Source organism: Rana temporaria, chromosome 1, assembly GCF_905171775.1.
Source record: "Rana temporaria chromosome 1, aRanTem1.1, whole genome shotgun sequence".
Lineage (NCBI taxonomy): Eukaryota > Metazoa > Chordata > Amphibia > Anura > Ranidae > Rana > Rana temporaria.
In genome coordinates, this window is record NC_053489.1 from 351,157,235 (window position 1) to 351,181,206 (window position 23,972).

The 23,972-nt window shown below is 38.8% G+C and overlaps 1 long non-coding RNA gene and 1 pseudogene across 1 annotated transcript in view; one reads left to right on the forward strand and one right to left on the reverse strand.

The window, feature by feature from the left end:
* The window catches only part of LOC120909106, an 86,989-nt gene that overhangs the window by 37,711 nt on the left and 25,306 nt on the right, over window positions 1–23,972 (forward strand). The gene's annotated exons all lie outside the window — the stretch shown is intronic.
* LOC120925140 lies at window positions 6,853–6,959 on the reverse strand (annotated as a pseudogene).

Genomic DNA, 23,972 nt, shown 5'->3' on the forward strand with positions numbered 1-23,972 from the left:
AGATATCTGCGTATTAAAGATCTTTCCTTTAGTACAATTCTATCTTTATCAGGCATGGCTGGAGCATCTTGCTTAAAATAGCTGCTAGAGAAAGTGTCATTAATTTTCTACAGTTCATTATTAACAAACGTAGTCTCCTGGCAACACCAACTATCTGTAATAGGCCGGCTTTGTTTAAATCCTGGAGGTGAGACTAATACTGTATATTCTAGCACGGTATGAGTACGGGCCTGCGATATAAACAGGGAAACTACTGAGAAAATTTTTGAATCTGCCTGGCTAAATTAGTAATTTTCCAAATATTCCAAGAATTACAAATTGTTATTGTTGTACTATCATATTGTATATTTACACCTCAACAGTCTTATCAGCATTATTATTGCAATGTGTCCTGTTTCAATAGGCAAGACTTCCCAACAGTGGGAGATCATATACAAAAATATGTTTAAATTAAAAGCAGAAATTGTAATAATTGGGAGTGGGATCAACCTGATGAGTAGGCGGATGACAGGTCCATGTCCGCTCCGCTATGCAGAGCAGACACGGACACAGCAGTCGGATGGGGCAGTCGGATGGAAACAGATTGCATATATGTTTCCATCTGACTGTCATCCGATCTGCCAGACGGATGGCAAACAAATCCCCACCTGTCTGTTTTTAGCAGACCAGATCGGATTACTTTGTTTTTATCTGTTGATTTGGCCAGTAATTCTGTTTTTTTTTTCAAAGAACAATCTCTCCTGCAAATGTATCAATTAAGAGTGTTGAGACAAACCATTCAACACTGACAGGGATGCTTACAATGATCAGCTTGTATTTATTCATGTAAAACCTTTATCCCAAAAGAGAAATAAACAGTTGCTGCAACTGTTTGTGTAACTGCAGTGTGATCTGGAGTTCAATTTGTTGATGTATGTACATCTGCTAGTACATCTAACATTCTCCATCCCAGCCCCGCAAGACTGACAATTCTGCTGTCCAAATACCGCCAGAGTGGGGACACTGTAATACAGGTGGCCAGATCACCAGGTGAAAACTTGTGTGAAAAAAGCCTAAAAAACTAAACTAATGCAACCACTACATCTAATGATGGGTAAGGTGCAATATATTACTTTATTGGCTCAGAGTTTAATAACTTTTTAATAGGTTATTTTATTAATATTATTATTTATTTCAGTTAAGGCTATGAATGGTACTCCTTTTGTGGGCTCTGATAGGATTACAGCCACCATGTGTTTTTAAGGTGCCTGAATATGGAACTGATTTACTGAATAGCTAATAAGTATAAAATGTTCACTTTGCTAAGTGAAGATATACTTTGCAAAGCAAAAGTTCACTTATCGTAGTGAATAAAATGGAGCTGTGTTCACTTCAATCATCCAATCATGTTCAAGCTTTATGTTTTTTATTTCTCCTACATATTTTTTTTTTTTATTCTTTATTTTTAGAAAGAAAAGCCATAATTAGATTACATCATACATATTTCAAATCGGCAGATGTACTATAACAGGTACAGAGTCTCCTGACATATTTATACTTTACAGCCTAACTCAATCAAGGCCTATCATTGTTACATCAATAAACCTTGAAAGTTTCAGCTCTCCTGTTATTTTTATTATATAAAAAACCCAGACCCCACGAATCCATACAAGGACAGCGACAACAACAACAGCAACGACAACAACAACAAAAAATCCTATAATCACACACCGACCCCCGAGAGTGTGCCGGGGAGGGCCTCCTCTCCCCAATAGCCTCTTCCCCTCTTCAGCGTCTCTCACAACCTCTCCAACAATGGTCTGAGGCTCTGGAAAAAAATTATAAAGAATTGAAGGGGTACAATACCACCTTGTTAGTAATTTATAATTAGATTCCTGGATTTTCGTGCACCTAGATGATTTTAATGAAAGGGATGTGATATTCTGACACTGAGCTGGTGTAAAAGTCCTATTAAGATCACTTTCCCATTTACCCAGGCCTGGCATTATAAAATCATCTGGAGGTGATATCAACAGCGCATACATATTAGAAATAGTACGAGGAAGTGGTTCCTCTTCCTCGCAGTATAATTCAAATTTTGTATGCGGTCGCCGAAAGCCCTCTGGGGGTCCCAAGGTTTCAAAATAGTGTCGTACCTGCAACCCCTGCCTACATTTTTTTTCAAACTGTCCTCCCTGCTGCATCAAAAAGTCTATTGTAGGCCATGCATTGGGGGGTCAAAAAATGTGAGGCTTAGAAACGGCCCTTCTCCCTATGGTTCCCAAAAGGCTCAAGGCCTGGCGGAAAATCTAGGTTTCCCAGAATGGGGAACAAAGGTGATTGTGTAGTAGAGAACCTAGGGTTCTGAATGATCTTAGAGCCTATTCGCAGTGTGGGGCCTATAGTAGGATGTGCTTTAAGAAGTGCTGGTAAAGATGCATGACACCATACAGCTCTGTTCAAGGGCACTGGGCTAGACTGTTGTTCTACAGTCATCCAAAGTTTATTGTCTCCATGCCTGCACCAATCTATTATCCTGCCAAGATGGACTGCTTGATAATATTTAAATAGATCTGGGGCCGCTACTCCGCCGTCCCCCTTAGGCAGTGTCAAAAGATCTCTGTTGAACCTTGGGCGTTTACTTGCTCATATTAATTTAGTTACCATAGCACAAATCTGGCTAAAGTAGGCCATAGGGATAGCGATAGGTACTGCCTGGAAAAGGTACAGAAATTTGGGCACTATATTAATTTTAATAATATTAGATCTGCCAAACCAATGGTGTATTCCTCGGCGCCACTTATCTAACAATGCTCTTACTGAGCTTAGTAGTGGTGGAAAGTTTACCGCAAAAGTATCTACTAAGTTTGGTGGGATATACGTGCCCTAGTATTTTAACGCTGTTGACGTCCATATGGATTTAAAATTAAGGTGTAATATGCTGCGTACAGAACAAGGCAGTACACCTCCCATTGCCTCTGATTTGGCGTAATTTATTTTTAAATTTGATAGAGCTCCATACCCCTCAATTTCCCTCATAAGGTTGGTTAATGACACATGTGGTTTAGCCATTGAGAAAAGTAGGTCGTCTGCATAGGCTGACACTTATAGTTATGACCTCCTATTTTTAACCCCATAATGTCGGGGTTCTGTCTGATTTTATTCAATAATGGCTCTAGTGAGATAGCAAACAATAGGGGCGAGAGAGGGCAGCCCTGGCGGGTACCATTTGGAATTAAAAAAGGTTTTGAGTACACTCCATTTGCCTTAACCGAGGCCTGTGGAGAGGAATACACCCTCGCAAACCATTTTAACATCTGGTCCCCCAGGCCCATATGTTTTAGAACTTCAAACATGAATGTCCAATTAACCCCATCGAAGGCTTTTTCTGCACCCGTACTTAGGAAGACACAAGGTGTCTTCGTTTTTTTAGCGTGTTGGACCAAATTAAGTACCTTAATCGCATTGTCTCTCACTTCACGAGAGGGAATAAAGCCTGCTTGATCCAAATGGATAAACTGGAAAAGCTGAGGTTGTATGCGAGAGGCAAGTAACTTAGTGAACAATTTAAGGTCCGTATTAAGTAGGGAGACCGGCCGGTAGCTTCCGCACTCCGACAAATCCTTCCCTTCTTTTGGAATAATAGAAATATGTGCCCCCTATATTTCTCCTGCATATTAATGGGGATTTAAACTGGGATTTGAAATTGAACTTATTCCCTAATTTACATATATACGTGGGGTTTGCCCTGGGACTTTAAATGAATGAAGTGAATATGGTAAGCCAAAAAACATATCATGATAGTAAAAAAATCGATTTATTACAGTTTTTTTGCGCATGTAAGACACCACACTAATAAATACAGGCCGATAAAATATGCATACAATGTGAACATGGGTCAGTCCACATACATGGTAAACATTATATACCAATTACAAACATCAGAGAAATGTGAAGTATTAGTAGTACCCAACGACGTTTCGCGAGACCGCGCTCACTCTTCATGGGTAAATGCTTTGCTATATCTGTAATACAAGTAGTAAATCAAATAAATGTATGTAGCATAAAATAGGCAGGGAGGTGAGTCATCATCGCGGGTCAAACTGTAGGACCCCATACTAATATATTCCATGTCTTAAGTGACCTTTATTTAACCCTTAAAGTTGCAACCCCATAGTGTTGCAAAGAAGTTTCAGGGTGCTACCATATTTCAGGGCCATGTTTGTTCTAAGGCCTCGTACACACGGCCGAGGAACTCGACGTGCCAAACACATCGAGTTCCTCGGCCAGTTCAGCCCTGAAGCCGCCGAGGAGCTCGGCGGGCCGAGAGCTCCCATAGAACAACGAGGAAATAGAGAACATGTTCTCTATTTCCTCGCCGAGCTCCTCGTCGGCTTCCTCGGCCGAAAGTGTACACACGACCGGGTTTCTCGGCAGAATTCAGCCAGAAACTCGGTCGGAAGCTGAATTCTGCCGAGGAAACTGGTCGTGTGTACGGGGCCTTAGAATTCAAATTGATATATCAATTGCACAATAGGAGTTTTATTAAGTGCAGTTTTAGATTTCCTTTAATATTATCACATGCTAAAATGACTTCTGCCTGGTAATTGAAGGATATTGCACTTTGTGCATTGCTCCTTGCTTATATTGAATGCTATATGCAGGTTCATTATATGCATGGCAAATAATGCAATATTGATTCAGTAAACAAATAAGAGCTGCTCACCTAGCAAAGTGTATTCTCACGCTGCAAAGTAAATGTCAGTCAATAAGTTGAAGCTTGCGTACTCAACGATTTGGAAGGGAAATTTTAAAATAAGGTTTTATTTTCTAGCACATGATTGGGCATCTAAAGTGAACACAGCTTTACCTTATTCAGTAACATTCACTTTGCAAAGTGAATGTATACTTTGGTGAAAAGCTCCTACTGCGATAGTAAATCAACCAGATAATCTCACTGATTACAATAAATCTGAAACATTTGCTGTGGGTCAGTAGAGACTGGGTGTTATCATTGAGCATCGCTATTTTTATTTATTTTTTATAAACCTGCTGGCCGCTATCTATGAGAAAAACCGTGATGTTATGCAAGTTAACCAATGACATATTGAAAAATAATAATACATCTTGGGCAGCAAACAATGAGAAACTGTCTTTAATAACTCTGACTATACAAAGCTGATAGCATTTTTTTAATCGCTGCTGGCCGCAGAAAAAACACTCTCACTTGACCAGTTATATCAGAGTGCTAATATGAAATGTACAAAGTTTACAGGTAGCAATACACCTTGTTGCATTGTTACTGTAGCGCTGATGTACAGAATTGCCTCTTCTGTCACACTGGTTATTTGTAGCTGAAACCTCTTGGCATATGGAAAGAAAATCCATGTGTGATAACAGGCAAGTCAATCACAGTGACAGAGCCTCCAGCTAAGGCATCACTCCTGGCATGTGAAGGTTGCCTTGAAGGCTGGTCCTGGATGTTCTAAATTGCAGGAAGCATAAGATGCTCATATGCAATTTAGATCATAGAACTAAGGTAACAATTAATATTTTTAAGTGTCAGCTCCCATATATGAATTCAGAAATTAAGGATTTTTTTTCCAAGTTTTCGCTTGCAATAAAGAAAAATGGCATCTGACAGGGCTAAGTATGTATAAAGCATCAGATTTATTTTATGCCTGTTCCATCAAAGAATTAGAGGCTGTCGTCTAGGCTGCTATTAAATATTATATTTATTTGCTATTCTCCCCAGCAGCAGTGAGAATTTGTAAGGCAGAGGAGATAATAAGAAATATGAACAGCCTCTAGAACACCCCTTCATCCTGACAAATATCCCATATTACACAAAAAAAAAAAAAAAGATAAGAAGGAATAGCATTTCGCCTACCAAATATGTTTTAACTGCAACATTAGAGCGTACCATGCTTTCAAGGTGATATATTCCAAGCTCTTCAGTCTTCAGACATGCACATGTTTATCCAAGGCTAGTCTATGTGCTTAGTTCCCTAATTATTCAATTATACACCTTGTAGTATGAATCTGATACCATGTTATACAGTAAATACCATGGTAGTTCAATATATCCTAAAATAAAACTTTCCTAAGAGGAATACTGAGGTCTAAATTGCTAATCTTCTCTTGAAAATACAAATTTCCTGGCTGTTATGTTGACCTTATGCCCTTAATATTTCCTGAGTCACAAACTTGAAGCAAGTATGTATATAATAAAAAGAAAACCAGCGCACGCAACAGGAGGGATTTCCTTATGTTCACTAAGGCAGGACATACACAGTTCGATTCTCGGCCTGTTTAGCAGTAACCGGCCCGAGATTCGAACAGTGTATAGGCAGGCTGAATGTACCAAGTTGATCAATCAACTTGGGTACAACCAGCATGCCAGGTTTTACCTGCTATTATCACTAGCAATAATCCCCCCCCCCCCCCCTTCTGGGAAAAGATAATGCCCAGCAGGAGGGATTTCCATGTTAACACTGTCTGTGGTGATGGAGGAATCAAGTAAATTTCTTTGGTTGCAGGAAAAAAATGTATTCCATGTATGGCAAGCCTTAAGCTGGGTACACACTACAGTTTTTTTTTGGTGCAACCTTGTGGATAACCGGCGGATTTGCATGGCCCTACCCCGTCTCATCCCAGGGTGGTACCAGCTCCTCCTACCAGATCTCTCACAGGGATAGCACTTACACCGGCCAGCCAGAAGGCCGGACTAGAACTCGACAAAAAGACCAGACCCAGTGCAGCCACCCATCCTCACCAGGAGCACCCTTCCAGATGGCTCAGACGCAACTATTTGCCGGCCCCCAGTATCTATCGGGCAGCTGCTGAAACCATCCTTCCAGGTGCAATGACATCATTGGATTGCATCCACCCTCCCCATGTAGGAGGTGCTTCAGCTCTCCTGTGGCAACTGATAAGAACAGATACTACACTTGATCTTAGCCAAAAGGCCGAGAAGCGAACCCTGGCTTAATGACTAAGCAAAAACTGACTTTGCAAAGAATACTGAATTGAAGCGCTGGGCTGTGCCGGTGGTAGGAACAGCTGGCTCAGGCTCTCAGCGGCTTACTGAGAGGCAGGGCCATCTTAATAGCAATATGGGTCCCTGGGCAAAGTATTGCATGGTCCCATACAAGAAATTCGATTTTGTTATACTAATATAAAACATACCAAAAAAAAAATTTCTTCTCAAATTTAAGCCAACATGTTGGTAAAAAAAACTAAACAAACTCCCAATAAGTGTATATTGATTGGTTTGTGTGAAGGTTATAGCGTCTACAAACTATGGGATATATACTGGAATTTACACAGCTATGCTGGTGCTAATTGACCCTCACAGGGTGGGGTAGTAACACTGCTACAGTTGTCAGATTTAATACTGTACACTGAGACTGTACTAATGACACTGGCTGGGAAGGAGTTAACTATGTGCCTAGCAAGTGTTATGTGTGTTGCTTTTGCTTACAGATCTTGTTGTTTCCCCCCCCCCCCCCCCCCCGAGAAGAAACAACCAGATCATTGTTCTGTGTACAGTGTCCTGTGTGTTTGTAAAACTCAGGACTCTATGCTGTGATTGGACACAGCTGGTCAGCAGGTTTTTGACAAAATCATTGGCTGAAAGTGAAACCTGTCAATTAATTTGTGCTGTCTCCAATCACAGCATGGGTTGGTGGGGGCATGTGTGTGTGCCCCAAATACCCAGAAAACAAGTAGCAACAGGTATGTTGTCTGGCATACCTGTGTCGCCCAAGCTCAATAATAGTACAGTTGGGTGGCAAGTGGCAAAGGTATATTCACATCAGAAAATCCTTAGCTGGGCTTGTGCACAATCTGCAGCCACAATGCTTTTCTTCATGACTGCAGCAAGAATTATATTGAGTTATACAAGAATTATATCACCAGTTGCATTTGATGGGCATTACTGCTCACCAAGCGCAACCCATTCAAATAAAAAGTTCCGTGCTGAATCTTCCCCAAAAACGCATGCAATGCATGTGGTTGTGGTGGAGTGATGCAGCATTTAGGGTAAAACAGGTGGTGAGGGCTGCCTTACTGCCTGTCAAATACCACTGGAAAAACAATCCATGTGTGGATTGTTTTTCAGAGGAGTAGAACCCACTGGTTTGCAATCAGAGACTCAGAGCAGCGGAGACCAGGCAGGGACATATGCAATTGTAAAGGTGGGGGGTGAGGGGTGTTTGGACACTTAAGTCACTTACCAATTTTGTAGGCTCTAGTGTGTGTGTGTGTGTGTCCTCCAATTTCTCACCTGCTGCACAGCACACACACCTTCCATACTTCCAGCACAGGGATGTCTGTGTGTGTCCACATCAGGGGTGGAGCTGCTGGCACAGCAGGGATTGGCCACATTACAAGGAGGCAGGGCAAAAATTATTGGCCTCTCCAGCACCCTGCACTGTTCACTGTGAAGCCGGTCTCAATATCTTATTCACAGCATTTGTGTGAGTAAGATATTGAGTAACAGGATAAACAATGGCAGCCACAGAGAGCACTGTGCAGTGTGCACCCGTTCCCAGCCACAGACTTCTGGCTGGGAAGAAGGTGGAGCAGCCGACATTTGGCAATGATCACAGAGGCTCAGGTGACAGCCTGGACTACAGTTCCCATGATGCATCACCAGTGTCTTCTCTGCTGTGGCCAATGGGGACTTAGACAGGAAGGTGGGCGTCGCGGCAAACCAGATTGCAGCTGCTCTCTCTTTTCCCGTTTGGCTGACAGGAGAAAGGGGAGGGGGCGAGCGGAGGACATACACCCGCAGCCCGTCTCTCCCCTGTCAAATCACTGTGCAGTCCGTGCCGTTATCCTGCTACCTGACCTCCGTACTGCATCCCCCTAGATTGGAGCCAGACCTGATGGGGCCCCATGAGCACTTGGGGCCACTGGACTGTGCCCAGGGGTGCCTGCTCAGTAAGATGGCCCTGCTGAGAGGTTGAGCCAGCTGCCAGTCCAGGCTTCCAAGCTTCAGCTGAAATCTTTACTAAGCCTGCACTGGCTCTGTAACGTCAGCCGACAGCAGGCTTTAGCATGGCTGTTGATTTACCATAATGAATAAAGAAATAATATGTCCACTTAAGTCATCCAATCAAGTGCAAGCAAAATGTCTATTTTTTTTTAAACCGGACTCCAGGCTAATATAACATATACTAAATGTAGTTCTGTAAATCTTTACTATATCATTAAATGTATTTTGTAAATGCAAACATCGTAAGTACCTACATTTGACCTGGTATTAGGCCTCGTACACACGACCGAGGAACTCGTCGGAACATCGTTTTCCTCGACGAATTCCTTGTTAGGCTTGTTGAGAAACTTGACAAGCTTGCTTTGCGCACACAAGGTCAAGACCAAATCTCATTCTCAAACGCTGTGACGTACAACACATACAACGGCAGGGGAAGTTCGATTACACTGGCACAACCCTTGGGGCTGCTTTTGCTAATCTCATGTTACTGCGTGTTAAGTAAAAGTAAGAGACGATTTGCACTTTTCAGTCTGTTGCAGCGTGACAAATGTGCTATCTCCATTACAAACGCTACTTTTACCGAAGGTGCGCTCCCGTCTCATACTTTATTCTGAGCATGCGCAGGTTTCTTAGCATACACACGAACGTGTTTCTTGTCGAAAACCAGCCCGATGAGGAACACGACGAGGAAATTGAGACTCCCGTTGAGGAAAAGGAGAACTTGTTCTCTTTTTTCCTTGTCGAATTCCTCGACAATTTCCTTGATGAAAAACGTACACACGACCGGTTTCCTCTGCAAAAAAGCTCTGCCACCAAGTTTCTTGATGGATTCTGTTAAGGAAAACGGTCGTGTGTACGAGGCCTGAGTGTCTTTCAGTCCCTGTACAGCAGGGTTAGAGTGTGAGAGAAAGAAGCAGTACAAGAAGCCAATCAGTTCATGTGCTGACAAGAATGCTGCCAGGAAAAGAAATCAGAGAGGAGCTTATCACCATGCTGCTTTCACTGTTCACTCACAAGCCAGAACAGGTCCAAGATGACCTGGGCTCAGGCGAAATGGGTTGATTGATGCTGGCCATCAGACTGAGGACATCTAGCAGTAGAAAAAAGTGCTGCAGAGAGTTATTTTATGTTTTAATAAGCTAGTCTGCTTTTGGCAAGCAAAATAACTTGTTTTATTAATTTCTCTAGCACATTATTATGAATTCAGTAGATGCGCCTTCTTCACTAAGATATGTGATCTTTCTCTATTCAGACAATTAGCATATTCAGAAGAAAATCTCAACAATGGCAGCCTCTGGGTTTTTTTCATAACAAGTCTCCTTTAAGAGACAGTTCTGCTACTAAGATTATTTAAAAAAACGCACTGCCGTGTTCACAAGTTAAAGCATAAATATGCATTTTTAAAGCAAATCTGTCACATGTTACGCATGTCATAACCCATATTATAACGTTAATCAAAACTATGAACGGCTCAGCAAAATCACGTTACTTTATCTAATTTGTGAACAGTCGTTGCACACTGCACTTTACAGTGCCATCAATGATTTTATTCTAAATGTTGGCACTTTTCCTTGAAGAAGAAAAAAATGTTAAAAACAAGCATTTTGTTGGGTTTGTTTTTATAATTGTTAATAAGACATTGCCCTGGTCAAAAATAATAGTAATAATTAAATAATATAAAAAAATGTAGGGTCAATTTAGAGGCACAATTTCGTCATATTTAAAAAAAAAAAATATATATATATATTTATATTTATACATTTCAAAGATATACAGATTTACAGTAGCTCTCTAGATTAGTTTTATTTTAAATGCCACTTTTTGCAGGTGTGACATTATTAAGTATGGCATTACTAATACTAATGTCAAGGATCAGCATAAAATGTAGATGTCAATATTGATGTCAATTTCTGTAATTCACAATTCAACATGGCTATATTAAAATGAACATACTGTATACCATTTATACAAAAAAAGAACATACTGTAAGATTTAAAAAAAAACATGAAAATTATTGGACTAACTCGGTTAAATCCAAACCTGCTATACTCAGATGATCAATGTGAATTTGAAGAATCCTGATTGGAGACAGGATATTTTACCAGAATTACCCAAAAAAGTGCTGTGAAATACTTAAAATGAAAACCAGAGAATAAGACCAATGCTACGTTGATGATTTGGACATCAACTTTGTCCTATTGCATTTTTGGGGGAGGCATCAGTTTTGTCTTCTTGCATTTTTTTTAAAATACTTTAATTCCAAAATACCATTCACAGCATAATATAATATAATATCACATATGTGAATCCAAAAGAATTCATTGAATAAAGGCTTGATCCAAAAAACAACAGATAATAAAGCTAAGTTGAGAAAAAACATTTCTGTTCACTTTGAATGCCCAATCATGTGCGGATCAAAGTAAACATTTGTATTTCACATAACTGGATAACACATTTTATCCAATCAATATTCTCAAGTTCTTTAGTAAATATGCCTTTTATCTCAATGTCTAAAAATAGTAATTGATAAAAATATACTCTGTATTATTTATAAGAAGCAGTTTTCACACACACTGCATGGTATACTTCTATTGAATCTGCTTTTATGGGTCAGTGCTTATGTATGCTCACACTCATATTGAATACAATATTGGTCCATCTGTGCAGCCGGGGTATAAAATCCCTGTTTTGTTTTTCAGAAAGTGAATCGCCATTAGCATATCTTGCACATGTGAAAGCATGCCATTGCATGTCTCATCTGCAATACAGAGCCTTCCTGGTCAATTTTTTTCTAACAATTTTGTCTAAATTTAAGACAGCAACTAATAAGGAGAAAGGAGAATAATACTTCATTAGACCACTATCAACACAGGGATTGGATATTCTTCTCCATAACCCCCTATAGCCTTAAAAGCAAGATCACCATTGGCCATTGATTTACTAAAGCAACAAAGATTGTTCGCTTAGCAAAGTGAATGTTAGCTTTTAAAATTGTGTATATATCTTGCAAAATGAATGTTTACTAGGCTTAATCACTAAGAAGAAATTGCGTTCACTTTGAAAATACAGTAATATGGGAGCTTTACCTTATTCACTAAGTTAAGAATACATTCACTATGCCAATTGTACATTTTGAAAGTGCAAAAATATATTTGTAAAATATTCCAGCGCAAATAAAGATGCACTGAGTGTTCTGCTGCTGACACGAAACAATGATTCACACCTCCAGCTTTTATGACTATATCAAATAATAAAAAAAAACGATGCCACGCAAAAAAAAAATTTGGGGGATTTGATACTTTTTGAAAGTAAGCGTCCAGTTTGCTAATTGTACAGCTTCTATTCCTTTACTAAATCAACCCCAATGGATTTCTAGTTAACTATTTTAAAGCTCAAAGAAAACAAAAGGCAAATAAAAAGGAAAGCAAGATATTGCAAACCAGACTCTGTTTGCAACCTTTTATATAAATAAACTCCATGTAAATCAATAAGAGCAAAGCATAATCTACCAAGCCAACCTCACACCATTACTACGTTTCATATGTGTGTAAGGATTAGTGTCGACAGGCTTTGATGCTTCGGAGACTATTCAGAATTCATTGCATTTGACCTGCATTTGACCTGCTTTAGTTGCCTTTGAATTTCCATATAAAAGAAGCAGTTCTAATGCAAACAGAAACCCATGGACAAAGACACTAACATTACTAAATATAGCCTTTAGTGGTTGAGTGCCATATTCTCATTTAGATGATCAAACCTAGAGGTGCAGGGAGTAGGTACAATTATGTGACGCCTTACCAAAAGACACTCTTATCATTCCCTTGAACCTGATAAATAGATAGACTGGTCACACAAGTATTTAAATTTAGCCCTACAGCCGAAACATTCATTTTGAATTGCAGTAAGCAATTTAATATATTTTGACCTCACTTAGGTATGTTTAACACATGCAACACACTTCATCTACAATATGTGTAGTTCCAATAGTTTTCAATGGCACCCTAATGCACATACATAGAGCACCACAACACTTATAGTACAATGCATAGGTATGAACAATCTGTGAGTTGTGGTGTACTGCATTGAAGAAAATGCTGTAGGTGCGTTATATTGTGTGTTGAGGGGCCTTATCACAATGTTAATTGCAACAATGTGAACCCTCCCAAATTAGCAAGGTGTAATATAGGCCTTTTTGTATTTGAAAAACACACTAACATGGAACCAGTATCTTGCATGTGAACTATACCTAAAGCCTCGTACACACAATCTGATTGTTGGCCAACCGAGCGTCTGATTTTTGTCTTAAGGGCATGTGCCTTGATCTTGTCTTGCATACTAACAGTACACAATTGTCGTGCAACAAACACGAACGTAGTGCCGTACTATGAGGCATTTCAGCTCTTGAGTGCCACCATTTGGGCCCCTTCTGCTAATTTTGTGTTTGGTGAGCATTGATTCCGGGCATTCGTGTTTGTACTTTTGACTTTTGTGTAACGGATTTGTGTACTGACCATCAGAAAATCTGACAACAAACTGCTGTCCACCGAAAATTTACTAGCATGTCATCCAACATCCAAAACAAAGAAAGGCAGGCATAAAAATGAAAAACAAATGCAGCTATCACAATGGCTGCATTAGGACTGATAAGCTGCAATAGCTTATCTTATAAAATTTTTGTCTTTGGGTTTAGGTATGCTTTAATAGGAAATCATGTCACATATCAAAGGCAAATCAGAAGCCATTATTACCTACTGCCACATTCTGGTACTACAAATACTAAGATTTTTTGTTTATGTTAATTATGGATGGTAAGATTCAAATATTCAATGAAATATTTCTTTATGTCTAAAATATTTTTCTATTCTTAAATAACTTTTTCTAATATCTAAAAAAAAAGATGTCCTTTAAGGTATTTGCACATTCACAGTTTTTTTCCTAAAGGCAATTGTGATTTTGTGTAGTGTGTGATGTTATATTAATGGTTGTGATTTAGGGTGACCAGTAGCATTTTAATTGTACAGAGTCTCTTTGTGCATTAGGTGCATTACAGCATCTTTCAATAGATACTACTTACACAAAATGCTGTTCATCATGGCCTAGAGAGGAGCATAGGAAAAATTTTAAGACAATATCTGACTGTGTCTTTATGATTCCTGAAAGGAGAATGAACAATCTAATGAGCTTACACTTTAGTCACATAGTAAGATGACAGATGGCAGTTAGAGAAAAAGTTAGTCACTTCTTTTTTTAAGTGATTGATCTGGACAGAACTGCAAAAAAAAAGCAGGATCAAAGCTACCAAAGATAAATGTGAGATTGTCTGAGATCTGAAAGAGAACATTGAAAATACTGCTGGGTGGTGTATAAAAAGGACCATATACAGAAAATATCAATATACATATACTGCACTCTTTTTAGATGTAAAATGTAAATTGAGTATAAGATTATTAGACTGCTCATTCTATACTCATATGTACTCATATGTACTTAAAATAAATATAAACATATATGACGTTTATATATATATATATATATATATATATATATATATATATATATATATATATATATATATATATATATATATATATATATATATATTACATCTATAACTATATATATCTATATATATATATATAATTTTGATAATTTTGGGGGTGGTTTGTGTGTAAATATATATAATTTCTTGTATGGGTGTGTGTGTATATATATATATATATATATATATATATATATATATATATATATATACATACAGTAAAACCTTGAATTGCAAGCATAATTCATTCCAGAAACATGCTTGTAATCCTTTTATATCAAAGCAAATTTTCCCATAAGAAATAATGGGAACTCAAATTATTCGTTCCACAACAATTTATTCATAAGTCCTTCGGTCTATAGTCCATATAAAAAGATTATAGCAATGTGGTAGGTTGTGTAACCATAAAATGTCCATCCACAAATGGAAGTCTTCACAAGGGGAATAGAAGCAAAATTCCGCAGGAGCTACAGAGTATAAAAGAGAAGAGAGGCGCCTCTAAGTGTAGCAATATGGTTACATTTAATGAAGGTACAGCATTTAGCTACTCACATGGTTTATGATTAACCCCCCTGGCGGTATTCCCGAGTCTGACTCGGGGTTACATTTCTGTGCCGCGATCGGTAACCCCGAGTCAGACTCGTGCTCGCCTTGCTTAATCCACAGGCATGGTTTACTTACCTTGTCCCTGGATCCAGCGATGCCACCGCGCTGTGTGAGCGAGCGGGTGCTCGCTCGATTCACACAGTGCCTCTGTGTGCTGCCGCTCTTCGTTCCCTGCGACGTTACGACGCACGGGGGCGGACAATGGCGACAAATTCAAAAAGGTAAACAAACACATTACATACAGTATACTGTAATCTTATAGATTACAGCACTGTATGTAAAAAATACACCCCCCCCCCCTTGTCCCTAGTGGTCTGCCCAGTGCCCTGCATGTACTTTTATATAATAAAAACTGTTCTTTCTGCCTGCAAACTGTAGATTGTCCATAGCAACCAAAAGCGTCCCTTTATGTCAAAAGTGGTTTTAGATCAGCTAGAAAACAGCGATAATAAATTATAATCACTTGCAGAATTGTGCGATAGCGATTTGTGGGGAAATTCGTCATAAAAAAATAAAAGTAATGACAGCGACAATTCTGCAACTGAGCAAATTTCTGTGATTTTGAGTTGATTACATTATTAAATAATTTTTATTATAATTATATTATTATTTGTTATAATTATTTATAATTATTTATTATATTATAATTTATAATTTTGTTTTTAAAAAATGTCATACCCGGGATGCCTACTAGACTCTTGTTTGGTCAGTTTAAGTGAGTTATTCCAAAAAATTACAGGCCTACAGTATGAAACGCCAAATTTTCTTGCAAATAATGGTACCGCTTTCAGCACCTAAAATCTGAAATAATAATACCGCTAGGGAGGTTAAAAGAGACACATTTAAGTATGCAGGGATCCGGGGTAAAGCTGTCCACAAAGACCATCCCCCGCACCGCCGACTCTCACCGCTATCAGTCTGCAATCGTGACCGGCATGACTACCCTGCAGTAGAGCGATCTGAAAGTGAGGCTTGACCTGCTCGTTGAGGAAGACGGTTTTCTGTGGACAGCTTTACCCCAGATGTCTGCATACTAAGATGTACCTCTTTTAATCATCAACCATGAGAGTTGCTAAATGTTCATTAAATGTAACCATATTGCTACACTTAGAGGTGCCTCTCCTCTATTTTATACCCAGCTGTGACACAACGCTACTTGTATCTCAAGGCATTGCTTGTACTTGTATATCAAGTCAAAATGTATTTAAAAATGTAGCTTGTCTTGCAAAACACTCTCAAACCAAGGTTTTACTATACAAACACTGAGTATATATATATATATATATATATATATATATATATATATATATATATACACACACACAAACACACATGGGAGGGACATGAGGAAGAAAAAGAAAAATAGAAGTTTCTCCCCTAAGCACGATTGAATTATCTGGTGCATATGTCTGGTCCTTTCATATTTTTTCCATCTTAGGGGGCGTCAGGGACACTGAGCGAAGAGGGGGTGTTAACTGTAGGCTTGATGCACTCATGCACAAAAGATCCCAGGATGGGAAAACTCATATCCCCCTAATGTCTACTGACAGTTACTGGCTGGCGGCCCACTGCCTAACCTTCTTTGCAGAACACAGCATTAAAAGGTGTGTAATCCCTTCTCTTTTGTCAAAAAGTATATATCATGGCATTGGGGAAAGGTCAGGGAGAAAGAGCAGGAGGATGGCATGTTAAAGCCTGTATTCTGCCATTGGGTAATAGTGCTGAAACCATTTTGGTAATGTTCTTTACAAAGCACGGCTATGGACTGCAAGCACATCAATATTTCAAATATTTGAAACTTAGTAGTCATAAGAATGTCATAAAAACAAAATAAACCTCTTTGAAAGACAGTGTTTTCATAAAATACAATCTTTGTCAAAAGTATTGTATAAAAAAGGAGAAATACAAAAGGGAAGGGCTTTCAGGCAGTTGTATCCCTTTGACATTTTGTTATTTTTCGGACTGGGAAAATAAAAATACGTTGTTGGCTTCTTTGAACAGTGGGTTCATTTCTACCTTTTTCTTTTAAAATCTTTTGCAAAGATGACTAATTCACTGGGAATTACTATTCTGGGAGGGCAATCAAATATTTCTGTGTCCTCTGTTCAGTCGGAAATGCATTTTCAAGGTTATTGGAGAACTACGTATTTCATATTTATTAATCAACAGTAATGACTTATACAGAAAATCCTTTTATTTCATCTAAGCAATACATGTCATATTGAGAACTCCAGTGTACACTATCTATCTACTACACAGTGTTTTCCTAGAACATAACCCTATGTTCTATGAGTAGGAATGCGCTGTTTCTTCTTCATGTAATCTGTGGGTGGACATGCTCATTTGCTTTCTAGAAAACACAGCATAAAAAGTCTTGGTTTATTTCCTTCATCATTTAGCATGCAATAAGTCCCAGTGTATAGTTACTTATCCAGTCGCTTATTTTCCTTACCTGTTAATACTAAATACATTGTCTAGTGAATGCATACATATTGCCAGTATTACAAAGATAAAGACAATATCAAATCTTAATCTTAACCAAAATTTCTCATTGCCAATTACTTCTGCTTTTGAAGTACAATAAAATAGCATTATTCATTAGACTAGAAGTCAGCAACCTTTGCATACCACTGGCAAGCAGTTTTAATTTGCCGTCAACAGGACCCCCCCCCCCCCAATCTCCATCCCAGAGGGTCTATGGCAAAGTGCCTCCGTGCACCATTGTACCCAAACGTCTTGCGCTTGGGTTCAATGGTTTTCTGCCCGAAACATTAAAGTTCTAGCAGAGTAACTGAAGCAGCATCAGAGGAGATAAGGGGTATTGTGGAAGCAGGTACTGATGTACTATAAGTAAACCACCAAACACCAATGCAGTGGGTATTTTGCTGCATCTGGCTCTCTCAATTTCTTACATAAAATTTTCATCACGCTTGGCCCAAAAGGTTGACTACCCCTACAATAGTAGACACATCATTGATTGCACAACTTCAGAAAATAAGTTTTTCTGTCTGTGATTTTAGCAGTAACTTTGAGGTTCAGTGTCATAATTATGAAACCCAACACATCTAATGAAAAATACTAGCTAAATGTGGCTTGATTTTCTGAAAGATGGAAAACACAGAAAGATCCCGGTTTTGGCAACACATCACATCTTTAGTTTGGCCTTTAAAGTTTCCCAACCAATGCTGCTGATTTACTAAAGAAGTAGACATTTTTCACTTAGCAAATTAAATGTCCACTGAGCTTTGTAAATAATGTGATGCTGTGCTCATTCATTCAACCTATCATGTGCTGGCACAAAATGTTTTTTTTTTTGTCTCCCTTGGACAGTGTGTTACATTGTAAAAATGATCTGTAGTGGCATTCAGTTTTATAGGTTCAAGCCCAGATAAAAAAACTGAAAATCATGTGCTATACATATATAACACATCATTTTCTTGGTTGATATATTGTCATCATAATTTTGTCATTATTTGTTTGATGCACTGTTCATTCATCCTCTTATTTGGGTGATCTTCTAATTTCATGCGCTACACTTTTAATGTTTGTTTTGTATTTCACCATTGTCCATTGGTAGTGTGAGCTGCTTACTATTGATAGCGCGGAATTTTCTGTTTTATGTTTCCAACTCGGCACATTCAGCCTGCCCATACTCAGTTTGAATTTCATCCAGTTCCTAGTGAACCGGCAGACATTTGAACTGTACATGGTCTGCGTTAAATGGTAACTCCACTTTCTTGGGGAAAAAAATATGCAAATAAAGAAAAATAATATAGGACATATACCGTGAAGCCTCGTACACACGACCGAGGAACTCGACAGGCGAAACACATCGTTTTCATCGTCGAGTTCCTTGTTAGGCTGTCGAGGAACTCGACAAGGCAAGTTTCTCCATTCCCGTCGAGGAAATAGGGAACTTGCTCTCTTTTTGGCTCGTCGAGTTTCTCAACAGTTTCCTCGACGAAAATGTACACACGACCGGTTTCCTCGGCAAAAGAATATCTCCCAGCAAGTTTCTTGCTGTTTTTTGCCGAGAAACTCGGTCGTGTGTACGAGGCCTAATTGCGACACTAATCATATTGTAATTAAATATAATTAAAAATAACCTTTCCTTTTTAATCTGCAGCCCCTTTAATTTTCTGAGAATGCATTGCAACATGGCTACATGGAGTTGTTCTGTACATAGAATGTGTACTGACCACTCCCCAGAAACATAATTTTCTCCTTGTGTGATTGGCTCACCAATTTTCCCAGAAGGCTGCCTAAGATACAAGTCAGATTTCAGGCATCCCTGCAACAAAAATGTCATTTTTGGAGAGGTACTTTCAATAGGAGCACGTCTAAACGTATGCAGGCCCAGCAGATTTCCTCATTAGTGCCCTGCAGCTGCACACCTGACAGTTATTTATGAAACCACTTCCACTAGACCCACTCAGTTCAGAGGCACAGACAAACACACATGGATTACTTCAGAATAACAAAAGGTAGGAATCTGCAACAAAGGTTGTTATAATCCTTGCAATGTACATAGATTACCCAGAGGGAAATGTTTTTTTCCCAACAAAAGTGGCGTTACGCTTTAAGCAATCTTCTTTTCTATCAATTGTGAGTTGAAGGAAAGAACATTGCTCAATTCCTCTATCAACACATTTAGTGTTGATGGGGGAATCTTTCCCTGTTGTCAGAGCACAATTTGTACACAGTATTGTGCCATTGTTTAAATATGTGGATTTTACAACCTTAAATATTTTCACTTTGTTGTGTTCAAGTCCAGGTATCAGGTTCATGCAGTTTCAACAAAATTATAAAGATCATATTAATTGTTGGCACCAGTTTCACTATTTGTTGTAGGCAACCAAAAAATGCACAAGCAAAATTGCCAGAATACATTCCAAATATTTTTTTTTTTAAATCAAAAAACTTTTATTGCCAAAAGCAAAATAGCAAACATGTAACATCACAGTACATTCCAATTGGCCATGTTGTAGTCATATACATTACAATGTCATACATTTCTGATCAAGAAACATGCAATACACCTTCAGTCCAATGCATCAACATTTAAAGCGAATGTACAGAAAATACAGCATGCCTTTCCATTGTCAAAAACAGTTGAATATCCTCCATGCAATCAATAGCCATGTGAGCTTTCCACCTCAAACCCATTGCAAAAGTCTCATCCTAATCAGCTCATTAGGGCTCAGTCCAGGAGTATCACATTCCATAAATTTTACTAAAGATATTTTAGGACACAAATGAGAGTTCCGAAACCTAATCTGTAGGCGGGATTATTTTGTGTACAGCCATGACATCTCTGGAAAAGGGGCTGAGGCTTTTCAAAAATGGGGAGGGGATTTAAGGGTAGGTTTCTACCATAGGGTAGTATAAATATTAATTAACAACACAAGTCATCGGTATAGAAACTGCCTTTGTCATTTTAAGATCAGTTCAGAAGGCCCAGCAATTTATTATGAATATGAAATTCCTATGAATGGGTAAAGAGTGTCCATCTAGCTCAGTGAATAAAATAAAGTTGTGTTCCCTTCAACCATTTAACCATATGCAAGCAAATAATTGTATTTCAGTCAAAGTCAATGTACCATAGATTGACCTCACTCTCTTAAATCAACACCAAGGCACCAACAATACCAAAATAATATTTCAGAGGTTCTCAGCTTTTTTTTTTTTTAATACAGAAAGTCTCTTTTTAAGGTTGCCTAAGCAGGAGAACTATGATAGCTGTTGAGTTTATATAGAACTTTAAATATTCTATGGGGTTAATCATAAACATAATATGGAAATTTGGTGGCTATTAGTACTTTATATTTCAATATCATTCTAATATATTTCTGGGGAACTATAAACCAGTAACTACTGGTCTATAGGATGCCAGAGACCCTGACTGCAGTCTGTACTTATTAGCTAAACCAGCTTGCAACATATATGCGATTAGCTATGGGGAATAATATTTAAGTTTAAAGTGCATCACATTGAACTTAAAAAATGCAGCTTCTTGCCTTTATTGCACTAATGACATGAATATTCCAAATAATATTTTCACTGGTTATATTATGAAAATAATTGTTTTCACTCTCATACTATGAAGTCCATACTTTATATAAAAAAGCAGATAACTAAAGGTCATATGATGCATTTCTAGCTGAACTATCCAATCCCCTCCAAAAAATAGAATTAGAAAACACAGGGAAGCAGCAGGGGATCGCTAAGATACCAGGAGCACTGCGGGATCCTGAATACAACCGGCACTGAGTAATGAGGTATATTTTTAAGGATCTCTCAAAGGGGGTTTGCGGAATGAATGGGAAGAGGTAGGGAGGGGAGACGGTTAACTCTGCTCTCCTTAGCTTCAATGGGACGCTCTGAACAGCTGTGAAAAGGGTCTCAGAGTTTTTCTCACGCCCAAACGACATCTCACCCCGCTGAGGTCAGCCTGGCTCACATCACTAATATATACACAGTCTGTGTCCCTTATCAATGGCAATATGCAGCTTCATTTTCTTTTTCAGCATATATGTTGACATCAATTGTGACCCAACTCCAGGACTTTTACCTTGTTCTAAAGGCATCTCTAATATATTTTTAGCCTACTTTAAAGTGATCATCTGACCATTAACACTCATTTTATTTTTCTTACAAATAAAATCTAGCTGGCACCCAATTCAGCTCTTCACATCACTGCCAAAACTAGGAAGCACTTCAAGAGCAGATGTAATTTTTTTTATTATTATTTTATGTGGCTGGATATTATCCAGTGCTGTCTTTTTCCCATTCCTAGCCAAGTCCCTTTCACTGACAGGTTGTAAGTAAATTTGATTACCTTATAATGAGTGTGCAATAAAAGCAGAGTTGTTTTGCAGTGCGTTAAACAAGATGACATTGTTAATTAACTGCAGTCAATTCCCAGTGTAATCCTTGTTTCTCTAGCAGCTTTTCTATACTGTAGTTTTCTAATTCACCCCACTAATTATGATGATGTTGGTCTATTTACAGTAAAAAGGACTGTTCTTTACAACCTACTGGGTTCCCTCCTCTGGTTCTTGCTGGAAGAAGTACCTTGTTGTTACAGGATAGTAAGGTGTGAAACCCTCTGGTGAGGCTTGTGCAGCAATGTTCTTCAGTACAGTATGTCTTTCGCACCCACTTTGAAGAAAGAACATTGGGAGTTGTGTGTAGCTCTCAGATTGCTGCATCCTGCCTTTATACACTTTTCCAGTTGGCAACAGTGTATGTTAGACAGATTGCTGTACAGATAATGTGTGCTACATTCCTGTAGACTTAAGACCATATATAGATTTAATTTGTTCTTTCCTTCTTCCATGCTAAACAGCATGCCTGGACAAATCTCCCCAGCAGGCTATTGTTTTCTGGCAGCCGTCACCTGCGGCTCTCAAAATATCAGAACAGTGGCTGCATTTGAATATGCAGTCACTGTTCAGCCACACATTTTTCACCCAGGCCCCCGGAACAAGAGACGATTGGCACACATTAGGAACATGTCCTGTTATGTCACCCAATGTATAGTGCCTTAAAGTGGTAAAACAATAGGAAACATTCACTTTCCACTATAAGAGAGACTACGGGGAGAATCATAAAGACTACACTATGCCATCATAAACATGATTACATGTAATATATTTGCATATTTCATCGGCCTCAAGGTCTCGTTAACATAATCCAATCTTTTTCAATATCCAAACGCAACCTATAAAAAAGCATAAAGTCTTTGTGTTTTCTTTTATTTTGCATGTCTTTTTTCTGCTTCCACTTGTTCTTTGGAAATGATTTTTCTAAGTTGTGTTGTAAACTGTAAAATCTGTTTATAAAAATTATCTGATTAAAAAAAAAATGTTGTCACTGCAAAGAAAACTAGTACTAAGCTTCCAGCCTCATCTGTAGTCTTGGTTCACTTTGGTTAAACGCTATGTATAGCTAAAGGGGTTGTATGGGTTATTTTTTTTTTAAATAACAAACATGTTATACTTACCTCCACTGTGCAGTTTGTTTTGCACAGAGTGGCCCCGATCCACGTCTTCTGGGGTCCCTCGGCGGCTGTCTCGGCTCCTCCCCGCTTCTGGTAACCCCCTGGGATGCGCTCTCCCAAGGGGGTTACCTTGCGGGCGCGCTCCCGAGTCCTGTATTCGGCATCCATAGCCGCCGACTACAGAACTCGGCCCCGCCCCCGGCCCTCGCGTCTATGGAGTTGATTGACAGTAGCACAAGCCAATGGCTGCGCTGCTATCAATCTATCCAATGAAGAGCGGGCTGAGAAGAGCCAAGAAGCAAGCGCGTTCTCAACATGAGATTTTCGAGGGCTCAGGTAAGTAAACGGGGGCTCGGGGAGGGCGGTAATTAGCAGATATTTTTTCACCTTAATGCATAGGATTCATTAAGGTGAAAAAACATGAAGGTTTACAACCCCTTAAACCTTTTTTTTTTAGGTTCAAGCAGAGTAAGGAAGGGTTTAACACCTGCCATTTTATTTATTTTTTGATCTGTGTTCCATTAAGAAAATGTTATGTCATGACCCAGAAACATAACAGAAAGTGATAAGAAATATCTGCAAAGGACAAGGAAAATGCCCCTCTTAAACCTCCCATAGATTAATCAAAATTTGTTCGGTTCAGCAGGAACTGGCCAAATTTTGATCAATCTATGGGAAAGCTGATTAAACAAAGTCAATAGACTTCTGTATAACCAGCTTGTCAGTTTTTTTTTCATGCAATTACTGCTGCCGGCTCTAGCCAGCAGCAGTAATCATTGTACTCTGACGGTGGGGAAACCTGCTGCTGTTAGAATACACAAGCACAGCAGGAGACATTCCCCCAT